Source organism: Marmota monax, unplaced genomic scaffold, assembly GCF_021218885.2.
Source record: "Marmota monax isolate L192 unplaced genomic scaffold, Marmota_monax_Labrador192_F-V1.1 WCK01_AAM20220418_F8-fsc00304, whole genome shotgun sequence".
Lineage (NCBI taxonomy): Eukaryota > Metazoa > Chordata > Mammalia > Rodentia > Sciuridae > Marmota > Marmota monax.
In genome coordinates this window covers 74306-89935 of record NW_026694168.1, presented here as the reverse complement: position 1 = coordinate 89935, position 15630 = coordinate 74306, and the positions used below count along the sequence as shown (strand labels likewise).

Here is a 15630-nt window from a genome sequence, read left to right as displayed (position 1 = left end):
CCTGAGGATGGCACATGAGACCTATGGTTATTGGGGAAAGCTTACAAGAAATCCATGACTGCTCCCAGCAGTGTTCAGTGGTGATAGACTGAACAATAGACCCTCGATCCCCCATTGTGTATTGTTTAGTAACACCCAGCTGGATGAGTGACACTTACCCTTTCCTTCAGTTCCACACTCATCCAAACTCAGAAAGGGTTTCATGTGTTAGGCTGAAGAAGCAGTGACATCATCAGCGTTATTTTGCTTAGTTTGCTTGTTTGACCAGAAACCCAAGGAGCATCTGTACAAGAGTACATGCAAGAAAATGCCTTTCAACACATAACACTAACTTACCTTCTTTCCTAGTGTGCATAAGAGAAAGCTGATGTCCTCCATGATAATATGTATCTGGATTTTTCTGGCCTTATTTTTCCCTTAACTTAGCAAGATTTGTGGGAACAGAAAAGGGATATTCAGGGAGATGATGTTTTACAGTTCCCTTTTTCTTTAGGAATGATACCTTTGCTATTGTTTAAGACTTAAGATTCTTGTTGTTAATACACTTGAAATTTTTTTAAAAATGTTTGTAAAAAGAACAAATGTTAATATTTTTTTCTGATTATATACTGATACTTTTTTTAGAATTTTACATGACATTCAGAAACTCAGAGAGTAGGGAATCAAAAAAAGGGCAAGGGGACAACTTGATTCTCCTTTCTCAGAATTTTCTCTCATTTTGACCTTTTCATAAAAGAACATGGAACAATCTCTAATGATGTATCCATTTCAAATGCTGTAACTCTGATCAGGATTTGTTGTAAAAATATAGGAAGTTCAGCATGCTCTTTATGGGAGAAGAAAATGTATGCTAATGTTAGGTTCCCTTGTCTTAGTCTGTATTATTTTTTCTACCAGAATCTAAACTATTATTCTAAAACTTTGAAATTGAAAACATTTAGTCTATATTTAAATGATGAAAATAATTAGACCATTCTTTATGAGTCCTCTGTAATAAACAAATTAATAGAAAACAGTAGTAATATAAATTTCAATAAATTACTTTTGATTTATAAAAATTTTAGGGTAAAATTTGATCCATTAGTATCAAAATTCCATTTAGTGTCTCTGAATTGTAACATGGTACAAAGTGTAAGTTTCTAGTAAACCTGTTTCTGAAGGCATATTCAAAGGTACACAAGCTTATGCAGAAATCTCATAAATTAGCTGAATGGCACAAAGACATAAGGCCTTAGTCATTCCTTTAGTTATCAAACAAGCAAAGTCTTGTCTTACATCTTTAATATAATTGTTTAACAACCTAAAAACTGATGTTTTGCAAAATCCTAGTGCAGTATTTAATTTTGTTGAGTAAATAATTTGTTTTCCTTATATATTTTTCTGAATTTTTAATTTCTGTGAATTTAGTTTATTTGAAATCTAATTCTTTTTAAAAATAGTGATAAGCTATATACAGAAATGTGCAGTTAATAAATATAGAGGTTGATGAATGCTCTTATATCAAAGACATAGGCATAACACCAATCCAATATATCAAACACTCAGCCCCCAGAACTTTAATCTGAAGACATTTACGAAATCTTCAAGGGTTGAAGATCAGGACACAAACAAAAAATAGCATCAAATAATAAAGTGTAAGGTAAATATATTTTTTTAAACCCGGAAGTACGAAAATACCTCATAGTAAGTATAAAATGAAATAGAGCAAGAAGAGATCATTAATCATTCCACAAGTCAAAAATCCCCAGGAACACATCCATCTTAATAAACACACTCCAGGTGACATAAAAATTAGACACAGCAAAGAAAGAAAACAGAGTGTATATGCTACAGGAACAAAGCAAAACAAAACCTTCTACTCCAATGAAAATAAGGCTGTTGAACTAAAATACTCAGAATTTAATTCAAATTTTGGGGGAATATGAGTAAGATTAAATAAAATGAGGACTATTTTTCTGCTTTCTAATCCTACTAATTATTTATGATAAAAGCCTTTAATACAACTGAATAATGAATTTTAAAAATTAAATATTGAGCTTTTTTTATTTGAATAGAATTTTATCATAAAAACTTAATGACTCTGAAAAGTCATGCAAACTCAAAAGCAGAAAACATGACTTTTATTATTTAGAAAAATAAACTATCTTCATAATATTTTATTTTATTCATTTTCAAAGTGCTTTCATCCTAGGAGCCCTTTCACTATGTAACAGAAACCATATTATCATGTTTTGGTACTTATGATAATCTTTGTGTCCTCTCTAGTATAATTTTGTGCACACACATACATACATATATAATATGGCATTATAAAAATTATAATAGCACAATTTTTGTCAGATAGGAATCAGCTAATAAAAATGACCTATCGATTATACTTTACCTATAGTCAGACTTCCAGATGTACACAGACACACTACTCAAATTCTGGGGTATTTTGAAGAAAGAAGAGAATAGTTCCTATGTTAAAACTAAATTTGTAGAAGACAGGTTATGCCTTACTAGCTTCTCAGCATTCTATGCAGTTTTATACCTGACATAAATACATACCTATGTAACAGATATTATTTACCAAATTGATTTCTGAGAGCACCAATTTTTATCTACTCATTATTTATTTATTTATTTATTTTGGTGGTACTGGGGATTGAACCCAGGGCACTCAACCACTGAGCTACGTCTCCAGACCTTTTTACTTTTTACTTTGAAACAGTATCTTGCTAAATAGCTCAGATTGGCCTGGAATTTGCAAACCTTTACCTCAGTCTCCTGAGTTTCTGGGATTACAGGTGTGCATTACCATGCCCACTCCAAGAATCAATTCATGTTATTTGGCAGCAGGAGTTTATGAGTAAGATGTAAAGTTAATTCATTTATAGACATAGTAGACAGATATAGATAGCAGCCACTTTATTTTTAGTGTTAGATGTAAGTTAGAAACAGAAGTAAATTTAAGGATTCAAAATAACGACAATATTTTCTTAAAAATATAAATAACCTCATATTCTATATATTATCTAATCCCTGTTTTACCCCTAACAAGTGTATTTGATCATTAACCACAATATTTCTAAGGCAAAGAAAGGCATTATGATTGAAATAAGAGAATAATAATCTTTAAAATATTGAAAAATATAAATATATGGAAAAAGTCTCATAGATTTCAATATGGTAAAAGGTGGAATAATTTTCTCTTTAAAGTTCACTCATTCTCTCTTTCTCTACCTCTCTCTCTCCCTCTCTCTCACACACACACATACCACAAGAACAAGAATTAATCAATCAGTTAATAATGTGTGGGGATTCTTTAATTTTCTGTGTTATTGAGGAAGTGATCATCTCAATTCTTGCTTTTTCTTCTTCCTACTCGTGTATGATTAGTTACAATTCCTTACCCTTTCCATCTCATATATGCTTTATGTTTCATAGCACTATCAGAGGAGGCCCTCCAGAGGAAAACTAATCATGGTACATCATTGCCTAAGTTTCCTCTGTAGTTTCACAAATTTTATGAATTAAATTCCAGAACTTTTAATACTAGGTGCAGGGCTATCCATAATTTGTAAGAAAGCATTATCTACCACAGTGATTTTCTCCCCAAATTGCAGTCTTTGGCCTCCTAAAAACAGGTAAACTCATAGGCAAAGTCTTAGAAGTTCCCAAGATCTAGGCCAGTTACGAATCTTCTAGATGACAACTTAACACTATCAATGGACTAGAAAATCCTTCTATCCGTGAGCTAGGGAATATAGCAACTGAATAAATCAAGGTTGATGAAAATATTTGGGAGCACAAGTCTTGAACTGAAATTTTAGATTTCAGGGGTCAAAAGTTACTTTTGGAAAAATCATATTTAAGGGGTAATAAAAAATGTAGTAACTAGCTAGGAATAACAGGGAAATGATGATATGATGGAGCATGTTCTAAGAAATATAAAACATTTTTATGAGTAATAATTTGCTATTTATGTATGTGGGCAGGTTGTTTTTATACTTGCCTTTGTAAACTTTTCACCTTATAATAATTCATATTACTCTTGCATAATTTGGATTAAAAGCTCAAAATTCCTTAGCAGATGGAAGCTTGGTTCTTCTTAAACAGGTGATGATTGCTGCTGTGATCTCCTGAGAACATTAGACTCTAGTTCCTTCACTCTTCCAAAGTAGACTCTGCCAGTGGTTCATCAGGGACTTTTCAGAAGCCTTTAGTCTCAGACTGGGGTAGCATCATTGATTCTTCTTGATCTGAGGTTCAGCATCTTGGACTGTGCCATTGCTGGTTCCTCCAGCTCTCCAGACTGCAGAAAGCCATTGTGGAGTATCCAGCCTCTGTTTGTCAAGACATCATAAAACAAATCCATCAAAATGACACCTTCTCAAGTTACCTCTGAAATAAGAAGAAATCTTTTACCAGGCGAAGTTTTTTGTGATATGTGGAAGTTATGATGCTTTGGGAAACTGGAATCCACAAAATGCTGTGGCTCTTCTTCCAGAGAACAAGACTGGTGAAAGAAAATGAAATTATTATTGATGATGGTCAATTTGGAATCCACAGTGGTGTTGAAACTCTGAATTCTGGGTGGCTGACGTGACTGAAATAACATTACATTTGCATTATTCTGAAAAACCTTCAATCTCAATAACCAAGAAAAAATTTAAAAAGTCTAGATTTAGGGTAAAGCTTATACTAGAGGGTCCATAGGAAGATGATAATGATAGGATATCTCCCACTGTTCTTCACAAAATGTCCAATACCTTGGAGATATCTTTAATGAGTGACAATGAGTTCAAGTGCAGGCATTCACACCCAGAGTGTGGTTATGGCTTACAGCCTGATCTCTGGACAGACTATAGCATGCAGACAATGGAACCAGATAACTTGGAATAAATCTTTGACTTTTGGGGGTAAGATCTCAGTGAACATGTAGTTCAGGGTGATGCCCTTCCTGGACATGTGGGTACAGCCTGTCTCTTATCATCCACCATTATAGAGAGTGGGAAGAGTGCTGGAATTCTTACTCTTCCCATCATGAGCACAAATTCCAGGAAGACAATAGGCAAAGTGAGAGTTGACTTTATCATTATTAAGCCATTACCAGGATACAACTGTGACATGAAATCTTCATTTTCCAAGTATTAGAAGCCAAGAATACCACGGGATGTTGGACACAGAGATTCAGGGAATTCAAAAACAACTTCCCAGCTGGCTAAAGTTCAAGAAAATACTATTGCTTCTTTAAGAAATGCTGCTAGTCATGGTGCAACCTTTGTAGAATTTAATGTTTGTCTTTCAAAAGACGTTGTGCCTGTGGTATATCGTGATCCACCTATTGTTTGACCATGAAGAAGAGGTTTGATGCTGATCCAGTTGAATTATCTGAAATCCCAATAAAGGAACTAACATTTGACCAACTCCAGTTGTTAAAGCTCGCCCATGTGACTGCATTAAAATCTAAAGATCAACAAGAATCTGTGATTGAGGAAGAAAATTCCTTTTCTGAAAATCAGCTATTTCCTTCTCTTAAGATGGTTTTAGAATCTTTCCCGGAAGATGTAGGGTTTAACATAGAAATAAAATGGATCTGCCAACAAAGGGATGGAATGTGGGATGCTAACTTATCAACATATTTTGACATGAATATGTTTTTGGATATAATTTTAAAAACTGTTTTAGAAAACTTTGGAAAGAGGAGAATAGTCTTTTCTTCATTTGATGCAGATATTTGTACAATGGTTCAACAGAAGCAGAACAAATATCCCATATTATTTTTGACTCAAGGAAAATCTGACATTTACCCCAAACTTATGGATCTCAGATCTCGGATGATCCTCATCTCAATGAGCTTTGCACAGTTTGAAAATCTTCTGGGGATTAAGGCACATACTGAAGACCTGCTCAGAAATCCGTCCTATATCCAAGAGGCAAAAGCTAAGGGACTAGTCATATTCTGCTGCGGCGATGATACCAATGAAAACAGAAGGAAATTGAAGGAATTTGGAGTTAATGTTCTAAGTAATGATAGGTATTTGGTTTTCATAAAAAATTTCCATGAGATGTTAGGAAAAGTGTAACTTTCATCTTATAAAATTATAAATAAAATTAAACTTAGTTAAGTTTAAAAAAAGCTCAAAATTCCAAACATTGTTTACAGAATGAATATACAAATCCAATTTCAAGTTCAAGCATCCTGTTTGTAAATTAGGGTACTACTATTTCAGACTGCCTACAATGTCATATTTTGAGGCCTTTTATTAACCAAAATATTTAAATTCAAAATATTTAAAATTTATATAAATTTATATAAATTTAAATATGATAATTACATTTAAGAATATGTAAAACTGAAAGTGTTTTCAACTTTAATAAGAAAAAATTTATATTTTCTAGTTGGTTAATAATAATAATAGAAAGAGTTCTTTAACTTTGATTTTCATGTTCCTATCTTGATATCTCTATGACTTATAGTTGTTGAATTGTGAAGACATCAGTAAATACTTAGAAATAAAGACAGCCTTGGGAAAAGAAATGTTAAATGTAAAAATGGTAGTAGTAAGATATGCTCTAAAGTGGTTGATAAAAATGAAACAGTTAAAATGAACGTTATCTTTGGAGGGAAAGAGTTTGATGAAGACGGCAAATACAGAAGTGCAAATGGAAATGGGAAAAAATGAAAAGAGATTTGTAAATCAACTAATTTACTTTTCAAATGGAAACTAATTTATTTTATTTAAAGTTCTGAGGCACCTTTCTTCTACTGGTATTTGTTTTTCCAGCTCATTAAGTTTCTGAATGATTAATCTTTGCTCTCTAAGGAAAGAGAATGAGATTATTTAGTGAAGTGTAGGAGAGCCGAACCCCTCAGGACAAGCTTAATCCAGCAAGAGGCAACTCAGAGCTAAGGTTGTCATGACATTCTTGATAACAAAACCAATGACAATGTTTGTGTCTTATTTTTAGTACAGTATAAACATAGACTGAGATATGCCCATTTATCTAGTGGTCTGATATATATGAATATTTTTTCAATATAATATGCTCTAGTGACTCATTTGATAATGGAAAACCAAGGCAAACTTCTGTAGGAAAAAAAAAAAAAACAACACTAGAATTAGGATAATTTATAGTTATGCCTCATTTGTAGGGAAAAATTAAAAAGTTAACAACTTCTCATAAGGGACATATTCATGTAATTTGGGGATAGACCTATAAGTGTCATATAAATCATAGTTTTAAAAAGAATTATTTCCAATAAGATTATAAATTAATGTGCCTTCTTTGGAAAATAATAAAGAACAAATTCAAGATATATTGAATTATCAGAAGTTAATGTCTCTCTGTAGTTAAAAATCACTTATACCTAGTTGTTTCCTTACTACTAAAGTTTTGAGGATGCAAAAATGGAGGAACCCTCAGTTGAATGCACATTTTACTGCCATATTTGCAGGGTTTGAGTGGAGTACTTTTTCCTTGTTTTAGTAGTTCTCTATACAATGAAATTCTTTAAGGTTTCTCTGGCTCGCTTTCTCTCCCACCCAATGTGTCTGTCTGTCTTTCTGTCTGTCTGTTTCATGAATATAGTGCTCACTGTCTCTTTCCCTCTCCCACTCTTTCCTTCTCTCTTTTTTTCTATTATACAACAAATTATGATATAGCCCTAAGGAGCTTTTCTTGCTTGATTTCCTCTGGACTCTGTAACCACTGCTACTTCTTTAAGCCAAAGGCATTTCTCGAACACTGAATATACTGTATACAAAATTTTCTATTTAAAATGTTTGTGTCTCAAGCTCCTAGGTAGCACAGGAGCCAAGCATTCTTTAACCCATTAATAACCAAGAAGAAATTCAATTTCTTGAGAGCTATAGAAGATTTTTAAAAACTCATTAAGTGTGTGGGGCTGGGTTTATGGCTCAGCGGTAGAGTGCTCGCCTACCACATGCAAGGCCCTGGGTTTGATCCTCAGCACCACATAAAAATAAATAAATAAATTTATTTTTAAATGATTATATATATATATATATATATATATATATATATATATAATTGATATGTATCATTAAGTGCTAGAAATTGAGTCAGTTGTCTGATATCAATCAACTCATTTATTAAGCACAAAACTTTATTGTGTATACGTCTCTATTGGGTATATTTTTCACAATAATTGAAACTGATCAAAATATTAAAAATGGTAAGAAAGGTACAACATTTTTTTTCAACATTAGGAAAAACCCAAGAACAAGATAAGACAGCATTGAACTCAAGAAGTTACCTTGGGGCACCTGACTGGATACCTCTTAGTATGGAGAACTATGCAGGTTCCTCTTGGCTGACAGTTTTTCAAACTCTCCTTGTTTTTTATAATCTTAACAGTTTTGATGAGTGCTGGTGAGATATACTGTAGAGTACCTTTTAATTAGGGTTGGTCTGATGCTTTTCTCATTGGATTATGGGTTTTAAAGGCAGTCCATATAGGTAAGTGGTCATTTTCATCACATAATAGGGATGTGCCATCGAGATGGTTTAGCACTATTGATGTGAAACTTACCACTTGGTTTGCTTTCTCTAGGTAATATTTATCAGGTTTCTTTAGTGTAACATTACTACTTTTCTCCTTTTCTATATTGGACCTTTTAGAAGGAAGTCACACTTAAGGAGGAGGGGTGGGCTATTGTCCACCTCACCTTGGATCAACATCATTTATTTGGAATTTTTCAGTATGAAATATTTTCCACTTGCCCTAATTTACAAACTTATTCCCCATCATTTATATTAGTTGGATGCAAGGTGATTTATTTTAAACTTTGGCTTACATTCATATCATCTATACTTGTTCTATAATTGTTCCACTTTGGTTATTGGGAGTTTAATTCGAATGTATTTCCCTTTAACATACTTCCAATGGGATGGTTTTTGTTTCTGTTTCTGACATTCATTTATTTATCTTAATTTTATGGCACCAAATGTGATTTCGGCTTGTGTATTTGCTGTCAAAGTCTAAAATCAGCCATATGACCAAAAGACCCTAGTTTCTTTTATTGGAATACTATTTGAAGCCAAGATCCGGGCATCATTGCTACTGGGTTGCCCTTCCTTCTAAGTTCTCTCAGATAGGAGAGAAGGGAAATGTGTAAACTAACCTGTGCATATGTCCATTCTATAAATTTTTTGTGTGTAACTATAACTATATAAAGCTAAATGAGTTCAAACTGATGTCTCTCTCCATAATTAATTTCTATCACCCTATGAATTATTATAATCGTCTCTCCTTGCTTATATGTAGAGCCCAACTCCAAAATTGAGAAACTTGATTTTAGCAATCCTTTGTTCATTTGCTTACTTGATTAACTCCAATATAAGTATATAAAGGTTCCATACCCATCCTTTGTTCATTTGCTTACTTGATTAATTCCAGTATAAGCATATAAAGGTTCCAGAATTAATAACTCATATCCCCATATATTAAAAAAAATTATGAACTAGAGTATAGCACTTACATACCATTTATTTTTCGTTTAGCCTTGTAGATTCTGTTCATTTCAAAGGTTACATTTTTAGCCACTAGCCTCAGCAAGATTGGTTTATATGTTCATATAACAGTTTGTTTTGGTATCTTCAGCACTGCCTTCTGGGATAACCTTATCTGTTAAAGGATTTTAAAAACAATTGCATACAGTAAGATTCACTCTTTCTGCTATAAAGTTCTATAGATTTTTTCGCATTTTATAAATCCTCCATTATATGTCCTACAAAATAGTTTTGCTAACCTAAAAAATCATCTATACTTCACAAATTCAACACTTCTATGGCCCTGGAACTTTCCAACTCTGTCTAAATAGCATGAGTTAGGGTTTGGCTCAGTGCTTAACAAACAACAACAACAACAAAACCAAAAGCCAAACTACCCCCCAACAGAATAAGTATGATTCTTAACCCTGAAGTGATTGGTAGAATTTACCAGTGAACTTATATGGGCCTGATGCTTTCTTTACAGGGTTGTCTAGTATGGATTCAATTTATCTGATTTCTTGGCCTATTGAAATTGCTGTTTCTCCTTGTGAGTTCTGAAAGTTTGTGTCTTTTAAGTTATAATCCATGTATGTATAACATGTCAAAATATACTCTATTGTCATGTATATCTAAAAAATTGGCCTATAGTTCTATTATTTTTTAATGCCTTTGTTTCATATGTTAAGGTAATGTTGGCCTCATACAATGAGTTTTGAAGTATTCTGCTACTTCTTTTTTCTGAGAGTCATTGTAGAGTCTTGTATTATTTTTTCTTTAAACAGAAAAATTCATCAATAAATCTAGCTGAGGTTGGTGCTCTGTGTTTTGGATAATTAACAATTACTGAAAAAAATCCTATTTGTATTACCTAGTTTTTCACATTTGTTTTGGTAAATTGTGTCTTTCAAAAATTGATCCATGTTATTTAACTCATCAAATTTGCAGGCATTGAGTTGATTGTAATGTCTAAAACCCAATGTTCTTATCATCATAATACTGATAATGACAGGTTCCCCTCTTATACAATGCAGCCTTTTTAAAAAAGGAAATTCTGACATTTGTGACAATATAGGTGAACTTGGAGTGAAAGAAGTCAAGCAAATGAAGCACAAAATGACGAATACTATATAATATAACTCATACATAGAATTTATAATAGTCAAACTCATGTAAACAGAGTAGAATTGTGGTTATCAGTGGTCATGGGGATATGGGAAGTAAGGAAGATGTTGTTCAAGGTATATAAACATACACATATAAAATGCATAAGTTCGGGCTGGGGATGTGGCTTAAGCAGTAGCGTGCCCACCTGTCATGCGTGCGGCCCTGGTTTGATCCTTAGCACCACATACAAAAACAAAGATGTTGTGTCCGCCGAAAACTAGAAAATAAATATTAAAAAATTCTCTCTCTCTCAAAAAAAAAAATAAGTAAAATGCATAAGTTCTAGAGACCTACTGTGCAACATGGCAGTTGTAGTTAAAAATAACATGCTTGAGATTTTCAGAGTCTCTCTCTCTCTCTCTCTCTCTCTCTCTCACACACACACACACACACACACACACACACACACATAAAGTAACTATGTGAAGAGATATATGTTAATAAGCATGATCATAGTAATCAGTGCACAATGTATATCACATTGTATGGCTTGATTATATATAATTTTTATTTGTCAATTATACTGAGGAAAATAAAAATATTATTTCCTACATATAAACAGGAACCTTGGGAGAGAACACAACTCTTAGGAACAATTCATAAACTAACATAAAAGATTGTATTGGTGTATTTTATTTATCATACTGTCTTCAACTTTTATCCATGTTATTGGGAATGACAGAATTTCCTCATTTTGTAAGGCAGAAAAATATTCCATTTTATGCATGTACTTCATGTTATTAACTTCTTTTTCATTGAGTTTTTGATGAATGCTTGAGATGTCTGTATATTTTGATTATTGTTAATATGCTGCAATATACATGGGATCTTGATTTCAAGCCTTCCAGATAAATAGCCAGAAATTTTATTAATGGGGCAAATGATAATTCTATTTTAATCTTTTGGAAAAACTCCACTAGTGTTTCTCATAGCAACTGCATCATTTTCCCACCAGATGTAAAAGAGAGTTTCTTCAAGTTGTCCACTTCCTAACCAACACTTTTTTTTAACAGTACCCATTCTAACAAGTTTGCAAAGTATGACTTTGTAGTTTTTATTTGTATTTTCCTGATAATTAGTGATGTGGATCTTTTTTTTTTTCATGTGTCTAATGGACATTTGTATATCCTCTGAAGAAATGTCTGCTAAGAAAATTAAGCTCGTGAGAGAAGGACAAATACGGTGTGATTACATTTAACTGAAGTATCCATAATAGTTAAACTTATAAAAGAGAAGAACACTATAGTAGTTACCTGTGTATAGAGCATGGGGGACATGAATGTTGTTTACTGGGTGTGAAGTTTCAGATATACATAATGATTAAGTTCTAGAAATCTGCTGTACAATTGGCTGATGTTATTGCTCTGACCTTACATGTTCCTCAGAGGCTCATATGCCAAACACTTGGTTGCCTTGGGTTGTGGTGGAATTTTGGAGGTGAAATCTAATGGATGGAAGATAGATAATTGAGAGATGTTTTCTTGAAAGAAGTATTGAGATCCAGACCTTTCCTGTCTCTTTCTTTTTGCTTCCCAGTTATCATGAGGTGAGCATCTTCATTACACCACCAAAAGTTCCCCATCAAAAGTTCTGCCTTCCCAAAGGAACAAAAGCAGTGAAGCCAAACAACCAATGACAAACTTCCAGATCCATGACCCCAAATAAAGATTTTTTTCCTTTTAAATTGCTTATCCCAGGAATATTCATCACAGTAATGGAAAGCTGATTAACATAGTTAACAATACAATATTACACACTTCAAAATTTGTTAAGATTTTATATAACCCAGTGTTTACCAACAAAATAAACCAAAAAATAAAAAATGAAAGGAATATAAGAAATTTGAGTGGTGTTTGATATGTATTTCTTTGATTATGGTGAGAGAATATCACAGATGTTAGCATATGACCCAACTTATCAATTTTACATATCAAATATTGGCAGTCTTTGCAAGTTAATTATATCTCAGTACAGATGTTAAAAATGTTGAAGTATGTTTTCAGGTTGAAGACAAGTAAATACCCTACATGTGTAGCCTAATTAATACAATGTCTTCCCTAATTAATCAGTCTTTTCTTGGAAAGAAATAAGTAAGAAGAAAAAAAGAAGGCTGATATTTCTTTCACTTGGTGGTCTGTTGAATGAGTTTTCTTATTTATGTTGTAGTAAGAATAGGGTAAAAGAGGAAAGACAATCTATTCTCCCTAGTCCTCAGATATTACAGCCAGTAAAAGCCAACCTAAAATAAATATAAATGTAATATATTTGTATATATCTATTTATATAACATCTTTAGATTTTACGGTGTTTCTGTAGATATTAGAAGGTCATCAATTCACCCTTTCTGTGACAGTTCAAGTATATTTTTTATGTTTATTTACAAGTGGATAACACTGATGATTGCCAGTTTAGTGAACAGCAAACTTATTTGAATTTCTTTGTTAAGTGTCTTTTGCACTTACTCCACTAGAATTTATGGAGGCAAGAGGGTTGGCTTATGAACACATTAGCATTTGTGCACGTAGGGCAATCAGGCATAAACAGAGAACTTTGTGGTATACATAAGGGTCATTACTACTAGTAATTGGAGGTGGCAGTTTATGAACAGTGAATGTCCTTCATTTACACTGGTGGCTAACTGGATCAGTAGTATGCAACAAATCTTATATTCCATATAAACTTATCATTTTGGATTTTTCTTACAGTAGCTCCTTGGTAAAGCCATTTATCTGGTTCATCCTGAACCGTAGGCTGCAATATACTTTGTACTGCATTCTGGTTTCTTAGTCCATCTCCCAAAGCATAGCATATTACGTCAGAACAAAGAATTAGTGAACAATAGAATTGATGCTTATTTGACTCATGGTTCTGGAGTTTGTGAAGCTCAAGAGCCTAGTGTTAGCATCTGGCCAAGGTCTTTGTGCTGCATCATCCTATGGCAGAAGGCAGATAGGGCAAAGAAGCACATGAGGGAGGAAGGGGGATTAACTTAATCTTTTTTAATCAGGAATCCATTCCTACCATAATGGCATCAATCTATCACATTCAAAAGCTACACTTTTTAATATTATTACAATGGCAATTAAATTTCAGCGTGAGTTTTGAAGACATTCAAACCATTGTACACAGGGACTGTTCAAAAATCCAATAAGTCTATAGGTAAACTCATTACAACTGAAAAACCTCTTCTACATTCTTAAAGATTGTTGAAAGGACTAATCTTTAAAACCTCCTAGGAGTATATGGAAAATACTTGTGCTTGATTTTACTGGTGCAAAAAAGTAAGAAAGAATAAAAAATTGTTAAGTTTTCATATTAAGACAATCATTTTATCACATGCTCATATTAATAACTACAATCTTAGAGTATCTTTTCCCAAAGAATAAAACAACTATAGATATTAATTTTTAAAAGTGCACATTACTTTTTCCAAGCTACAAAAACAAACAAACAAAAAAAACCTGATGAGATCTCCATGCATTGTGCCTTTAAATTATGAAGCAGTGATACATTTTTGAAGTGTAGAGGACATTGTTTTACAAAATGAAGACTAAACATATAATTTCAATTTTGCTATATTTTCTTTTAAAAATAAGTTCTGTAAATGATTAGACATACAAAAATGCCTATCTGGTACTAACAAATTAAAGCTTTTTAATTGTAAAAAATATTTTATGAGATTATCATAGATCCAAAAACTTAGCATATACTGTCTCCACATGCAAATGTAAAAAATAAAATAAAATTACAGAGAGGACACTTAGTATACCTATACTATTGAAAAAGATTATAATTGCTATTTATAAATTAAGGAAATATAATAAACTCAAAATTATAAATGTGCATGATTTGGATGTACATAGGGAAAGCAGCTACCCGGACAATAGTATAACTTAATTGACCATTTTTATGGCTTTTTTTCATGGATGTTTACTTCTCCATTGAAAAGAATTAGTAGATGCTGAAGAAGGTTATCAATAATTTAACTGAAAACTGCCTTGTTTATATGTTTGTAGATACATTGTGAACCTAATAAAGCCAATTTGAGTTATTTTGATATGTGATGGCTTGCATATTTATTTTGAGCAGGAGTACCAACAAGAATTGAGAACAATATTCCTTAAATATAACTATATTAGTTTCATGCTTGAAGACAGAGAATTTTTATTTAAGCATGTCACATCACTACTAAAAGTCAGACAGTTTGCAATAGCATGTATATAAATAATTGAAGACCATTTTTTCACCCCAAAGTATGAAGAGAATCATCTATTATCTTTTGAAACTTTGTACTATATTAAAACTGTTTTATTTTTAAAATTTACATGTGAAACTTACTATAATATCTTATATTTGATTTGGGGGTATTTTATATAAAATCATTGAGATATAATGATAATTGTACCTCACTTAGCATCACTGGACATCTTTGTCATTAAAGGCTGTACAGAATGTATACAAGTAACAGAAACCATATTGAAATATGAAGTATATCTGTGTGTCTGATGTTGTGGGTCAAGTATATATATCAAGCCCAGATATGTGACATGTCATCAAGGGATCAGTACCTTCTGGACACCTCAATTAAAATACATTTTTTAAAGAAGGAAAAATTAGAAAGGATTCTTATTATAATAACTGATCTAATTTTTGTGAACAGAAATGCATGAGACAAAAAAATATTAAAATTGCAAAATTATGACTATCACAGCAATAAAAAATAAATGTATGTGAGAGATAGTATTCAACTCATTATTTTATGCGGGGTTTTATCTGATGTTACAGCATCAAAGGAAAATTAAAAAGTCACACGTATATACACAGAAAAGGAATGTTGAAACAAATATTTAAACAAACAGTTTTGTACACAGTGAAATAGCTAGTACACTGGACAAAACTTATTAGCTTCCCTGTAAACTTAACAAATTTGTATTGTTTTCAAATTTCTACAATTTATAGCAT

The 15630-nt window shown here is 32.3% G+C and overlaps 1 pseudogene; it reads left to right on the top strand.

Moving 5' to 3' along the window:
• The first annotated feature begins 4364 nt into the window (after nt 1–4364).
• On the top strand, nt 4365–6071 carry LOC124107711 (glycerophosphocholine phosphodiesterase GPCPD1-like; annotated as a pseudogene).
• The last annotated feature ends 9559 nt before the right edge of the window (nt 6072–15630 follow it).